The sequence below is a fragment of the Talpa occidentalis genome, unplaced genomic scaffold (assembly GCF_014898055.3).
Source record: "Talpa occidentalis isolate TD23 unplaced genomic scaffold, MPIMG_talOcc4v2.1 talOcc4.52, whole genome shotgun sequence".
In the NCBI taxonomy this organism is placed as follows: Eukaryota; Metazoa; Chordata; class Mammalia; order Eulipotyphla; family Talpidae; genus Talpa; species Talpa occidentalis.
The window spans coordinates 4,925-11,461 of NW_023604884.1; the positions used below are offsets into that span (position 1 = coordinate 4,925).

Consider the following 6,537-nt stretch of genomic DNA (forward strand, 5'->3'; position numbering starts at 1 on the left):
CAATAGTTTATAGTCAAAACAACATAAAAGTATTTATCCAATACTTGCATGGGTATAACCACAGAGCATATTATAAAGCAAGAGAGGAAGGCTATCTATGGCTTACATCTGGGGGTGGAGGTGGCATCATGGGACAAGAGATCCACAGGAGTCAGTTAGCTTTCTGGGGTACACAGGGAAGTCCCAAGTAAGAACCACAGTTTCTTTTTTTCCCGGCCATTGACTCTGAGGGGAAGTGATGTCCTGAACTTGCCAGTACGATGCTAGGAGGGTCTTCAAATTCCCTGAGGCACCCCGTCACTTAGCAGATGGGAATACTGAGGCCCAGAGGAGGGGTCTTGCCCAGGAGGCTTTGCTCCAGTTACAGTGCTCCCTCAGCATTCTCTGGGGGCATCCCTCTAAGTGGAGATAAAATGCCCCTTGTCTGTGGCCCTCCCTCATCTCCCTGATCTCCCTACCAACATAAAGAGTCCCCTCCTCAGAGTCTCACCTGAGTCTCATCAGGTCTCCTTACCAGTTCCTGCAGAGGGTTCAATGCCTGATGCCTGTTCTCCCTCCAAAGCCCAAAACTCCTGGAGGGGCTGAGACTTACCTGTTTATCTCCCAACCTCACCCTCAATGAAGAGAGTAGTTCCTGAAGAATTTGAGGAACTGGTGCTCCTTTGACCTGAGTTGACCCCACTGGGGGTCCCCTTCCAGATCTAGGAAGACTACCCTCCTCAGTGAAGAGGCTCCTGAATGCTGGCTTCAGAGCAGAACTTATGCCAAGAAGACTGCCCATGTCTAGAAGGCACATGGGTCCAAGAATGCTGAAGCAGAGCTGGGCCAGACATCCTTCTGCAAAGTGGATGCCTCTACCCAGCAACCACTGAGGGGCAGCAAGGACCCAGGGACTGTCTGGTCCAACTGCATCCACATCCTCTAAGCAGATAAAGCTGTGAGCCCTCATCTGCAGGACATCTATTACTGGTGACCAAGCCCAGGGCCTGGAACACAGGAGGTGCTCCTTCCAGTTTTGCTGAATGACTAAGCAAAGTCACCAAAGGGCAACAGAATTGGTGAGGGAGGAAAGCTAGTATTGACTGACCACCTGTGATAAACCCAGTGCTCCTGCGGGTTACCTTACCTTCTTCCCAGCCACCATGCCCCCAAAGAAATGACTCAGGAACTCTGAGCATGCACATTCAGCAAACAACTGTACCCTGAGACACAATGGTGAAGGTGAAAAATAATGGACTCTACTGGACACTTGCTCACCAGGACTGATTTTATGTTATCTAGTCCATCAGTGACCCCCTCATTGACCTCAGCTACCTGATCTACATGTTCCAGTACAATTCCATCCTTGGAAAGTTCAAAGGCATAGTCAAGGCTGAGAATGAAAAGCTTATCATCAAGGAAAAGCCAATCTCTATCTTCTAGAGATACATCAAATGGGAGTTATTCTAGTGCTTAATATGCTGTGGAATCCACTGGTATCTTCACAAACTTGGAGAAGGCTAGTGTTCACTTCAAGGGTGGAACCAAAGGGTCATCACCTCTGCTCCTTCTGCTGATGACCCATGCTTGTGATGTGCATGAATCATGAAAGTATGACAACTCTGCAAGATTGTCAATAATGCCCCCTTCACCAACTTCTTGACCCCCTGACCAAGGTCACCCACGACAACTTTGGCATTGTGGAAGGACTTGTGGCCCTAGTTCATGCCATCACTGTCACCCAGAAGACTGGACAACGCCTGGGGAAACTATGATGTGATGGCCAGGGGGCTATCCAGAACATACTATCTGCTTCTAATGGCACCGCCAAGGCTGTAGGCAAGATCATCACTGAACTAAACAGGAAACTCACTGGCCTAGCCTTCAGTATGCCCACTCTTAACATGTTGGTCATGGGTCTGATCTGCCACCCTCAGAAAGCTGCCAAATACAATAACATCAAGAAGGTGGTGAAACAAGCATCCCAGGGCACCTCAAGGACATCCTGAGCTACACTGACTCCAGTGACTTTGACAGTGACATCTACTCCTCCACCTTCAACGTTGGGGCTGACATTGCCCTCAATAACCACTCTAACAAGCTCATTTCCTCATATGACAATGAGTTTTGCAACAGCCATGTGGTGGTGGACCTTATGGCCTCCAAGGAATAAGAACCCCCAGACCATAGCCCCAGAGAGAGCACAGGAGGAAGAGAGAGGCCTCAGCTGCTGGGGAGTTCCTCCCCTATTCATCCAACACACTGAGAATCTGACCTGGACAGTGTCCATCCCTAAAGTGGACCTTATGGCCTCCAAGGAATAAGAACCCCCAGACCACAGCCCCAGAGAGAGCACAGGAGGAAGAGAGAGGCCTCAGCTGCTGGGGAGTTCCTCCCCTATTCATCCAACACACTGAGAATCTGACCTGGACAGTGTCCATCCCTAAAGTGGACCTTATGGCCTCCAAGGAATAAGAACCCCAGACCACAGCCCCAGAGAGAGCACAGGAGGAAGAGAGAGGCCTCAGTTGCTGGGGAGTTCCTCCCCGATTCATCCAACACACTGAGAATCTGACCTGGACAGTGTCCATCCCTAAAGAAGGAGCAGGGCTTAGAGAACCCTACCTTGCTATAACCATCAATAAAGTACACCGTACCCAGAAAAACAAATGACCCAACTAAAGCTCAGAACCAATGACAGACAGGGCAGCCTGGTCCTGCCTATTTCTTTATCCAGAGACAGGACCACTGGATAGGATCTAATTTCTTTTCACCCTGTTTCCCAGTACCTCACACAGCATCTGACTTGGAGGAGATGTGTTGGTGTCCCCTCATCAGTGGCTGGGGGCCTTTCTCAGAGCTTTGGAAGGGAGAAATGAAGCAGGCGAGTCTCAGGCCTGGAGCATGGGGCCTGAGTCAGAAAGCCTCATGGGGTAGAACCACTCCCCAGGGTGGCTCCTGCCTCCCCTGTAGTGGCCCTCCTAGGAGAGCTGCCAGCACTGGTGACCTCACCCTCCTGCATTGCTGGCAGAGGGCTTCAGCAGACAGAGTCCCTGGGTCGAGCAAACCCCGAGGTCCCCAAACTTTCCACTTCCATAAAGTGCTCTGATCTTGTCAAATTGCTACCAGAGGAGTCATAGCTGAATGAACACTTGCCAGGTTCCCGCAGCTCTCCCGAGAGCTGTCACCGTCCTCATCCATCATAATTGAAGCAGTCCACCTGCTCCGGGCCCATCTTTCAACTGCAATGATGGCTGAGATGCGATAGATGTGTCTTGTCATCACCTTGACTTTTTTTTTGGAGAATGCAAAGGTCAGAAGGGATCCTGGGGTGGGTGAAGCCCCGATCTCAGGGTGGAGGGCTGACTGTCTCTCCCACTGAGCGCCAGTCCCCACCATGGCCATCTACTGCAGCCCTCCAGCTGCCTCTCTCCATCAGGTCTAGAGAAGAGCTGAAGACTCCCTTCACCCCAAGACCCTAGGTTCCTGCATCTGCCTGCCATCTCTGGTTGTATAGAAAAACAGACTCCAGAGGGGCAGTGGGGTTGGGAAGGCATCCGCTTCCATGATACCCAGACTTGGGATGACCCTAAGGTATAAACTTTCACACGGGTCTCCTCTCAGGCCAAACCTAAGGCCACTGGCCTTAACCTGTTTGTCTGAGAATGGTAGTCACCGGCCCTCTGCTTCCCACATTAGTGCAGAGAGACAGGTGTCTAAGACTCCTGCCCCGGCTCAGGCAGTGGAGTCATCTTCCTGAGCAGACTCTGCCTCTTCACAGCCTCCTCCTGGGAGGCCTCCCAGGGCTTCCTCGGCAGGCAGAATAAAGGCCAAACTTGGCCTGGCTCTCAAGCCCTCAGCAATGCAGCACCAAGGAAGCAAGCAGCTTGAGAGGTCATAGGCACCTCAAAAGAATCAGCATCCACTTAGTTGAAGAAAGAAATTTTTTTTTTTTTTTCAAAAAATGCTCTAAGATAAAAGGGAAAATCAAGGAGAGAATGAGCTCCCTGCCTTCGTAGGCGTTCAAATGTAGCCAGAATATTTCCTGGAAGCCTGCTGCTGAGCTCCAGAACAGGTTCAAAACAAGGAAATTTAAAGGGGGTGTCTCTTCCATCCCTCCAATTGGGTTTCCCCATCACCCTCTTCTACCTTCTCTCCCACTGTGATCACCCTCCAGCTTTTGCTCATGCAGTTTCTCCAGCCTGAAGTGCGCTTCCCCTTCTCTGCTCCCTGCAGGACCGCTTTCGATTCAACAACAGGTTGTAGCCCTGGGGCTACAAAATTTATTCAAACATTGTCTCTGCCCCCAACCCCTGCCAGCTGTCCCCCTCCTCCCACTCCCGAGCACACGGCCAACCTCACGCAATTGGTAGATCAGAGCAGTGCTCATCCTCCCGGCGCCCTTCCGCCCTTCCGTTTGGAACAACTGGCTCCTCTTCCGCCCTCGCTCCTGGGGCGTCTGCCTGCGCCTTTGCCAGAAGGCCCTGGGTGTGGGGAGGAGGATAGGGCTGCTGTTCTAGTAGGCTCAGCACAGGGAACCAAGGAACCCCCCATAGCACCAGATTCATATTGAGTCACTGAGGTCACAGACCTCAGAATACCAGGAGCCTGATCCCAATCAATGGTTCAGGGATCTCAAACCCTGATTTATTCTGCTTGGATCACAGCCCCTTGCCTTTGTTGGAGAGTTACTTCCCCAGACATGGGAAGCAGTTTCAGTGCCCCCATTTAAAAATGGGGATCAGAGTAATAACCAAAATTAAGTACTAATATGAGTCCAGCACTGTGCTCATCCTCCACACCCAGGGCCTTCTGGCAAAGGGACAGACAGACCCTCCAGGAGTGATGGGTGATGGTTGAAGAGGAACCAGTTTTTCTGTTTGGGGGTTCTCCTAATCCCCGTCACCCCTGCCTCTGCTCCCTCTTACCATCAAGTCTGGCTCCAGGAGGGCAGAAGGAGATGCCACAGCTCCCAGATCCACAGGCCTCCCATCTCTCACCTGATATTGAAGGAGCTTCCTGCCTCCCCTCCATCTGTGCTCCACACAGCCTGCCATCTCCCCAAAGTTCCAGAGTTCACCCGACCTTGTCACTTCCCTGCTGACAATGCTTCCCTGCTGAGAGCCCTTGCCTGGTGCGAACTGACTCCCAGCCCACTTCCATATCTGGCTCCCTTCTGCTTTCCCACTGCAACTTTCCCCCTCTCCACCATACCTATCTTCCTGTCCCTGGGCATCACCTTACTCTAGCCTCCTTCTGTGACCCTCTCCCCCAGCCATTCCTGCAAGTTGCTACAGCAAACTCCCTCCTCCCTGAAGCCTGGCCGCCCCCAAGCTGGCAAGGGGCATGTCTCCTCCCTGGCTCCCTTGACCTCTCCTATCATTATGTTTCACAGCGCTCACTCCCTTCTGTCCAGAGCCGTAGTGAGTGTCCCCACAGTGTCTCCCTCATTAACAGGTGGACCCTCTGAGGGCAGACTGAGGCTTGGCCACCTCAACCTCCCTAGAACCCAGCATTGAGGGTGCTCAATAGTTTAGGAACAATTTCCTAATAGCACTTCTGCCTCAGCTTTATATGATATTGGACCTTCAAAAGCATATTCCTACCCATCACCTTATTTTACCCTTAAATTTCTCCTCCCATGATGGTAGGTCAAATAATATTCCCATTTGATGGATGAAGAAACTGAAGTCCAGTGAAATGAAATGAAACAAACTTCCCCCCATCACATAGCTAATCAGTAGCAGGGCCTGGCCTGGCCCCACATGCTCTGAACCTCATTCAATGGCATGCTCCACCACCCCAAGATTACACAGGCATGGCCAGAAACCTTTCAGAAATACTAAGACCTGAGCAAGTTACCTGATGGTTGTGGCCTGTAAAATGCTATTATGGTTGTTTAGGGCTTTTTTAAGGGAGTTAAGGAAGATGACCTAAAAGGAAGACCAGTACCTTGACATTGACCCCAGCCAAGATGGATGGGATGGGGGCAGCCAGAAGAGGCTGCAGCCACCAGAAGGAGGTGGAGGATTAGACCCAGGCTTCCTCACTTGCCAAATTCAAACACTCATTAGAGAGTGACACTCAACCACAAAAATCTGTGACCTGGAAGTGGAATTTGATGTATTTTCTGGCTACCTTTGGGCTCTGCAACTCCCACAGGTTCTTTCCTTCCCTGCCTGAGTGTTCAGTGCTTGTCTGAGCTGACTTCTTGTAGCCACATCTGTGTGTGTGTAAAGTCCTCTAAATTACCCAGTACCAGCCACCCCATCTTCGGGCTCAGGTCCTGTTTCTTTAATGATGATTGATGGCTTTGAAGATGCAGTGGATCAATAGGGCCTGAATTCCTAAACTCTTGGCAAGAGCTGGAGAGTACACACATCTCAATGCCTGCCACACACTCGGCGGGGGCCCTGTCCCTCACCCTCTGCTTCTGTCATGGCCAGATCAGCCAGAAATGGGGCCTTGTGTGGTCATAACAGATGACTTCCCATACTTGATCAGCAAAGTGGCAGTGCTTCCGACATTCACTCAACAAACGTTGAGCCCCTGTTCTTG

At 51.2% G+C, this 6,537-nt stretch overlaps 1 pseudogene; it reads left to right on the forward strand.

Annotated features, from left to right (window-relative positions):
* The first annotated feature begins 1,281 nt into the window (after nt 1–1,281).
* On the forward strand, nt 1,282–2,152 carry LOC119260103 (glyceraldehyde-3-phosphate dehydrogenase-like; annotated as a pseudogene).
* The last annotated feature ends 4,385 nt before the right edge of the window (nt 2,153–6,537 follow it).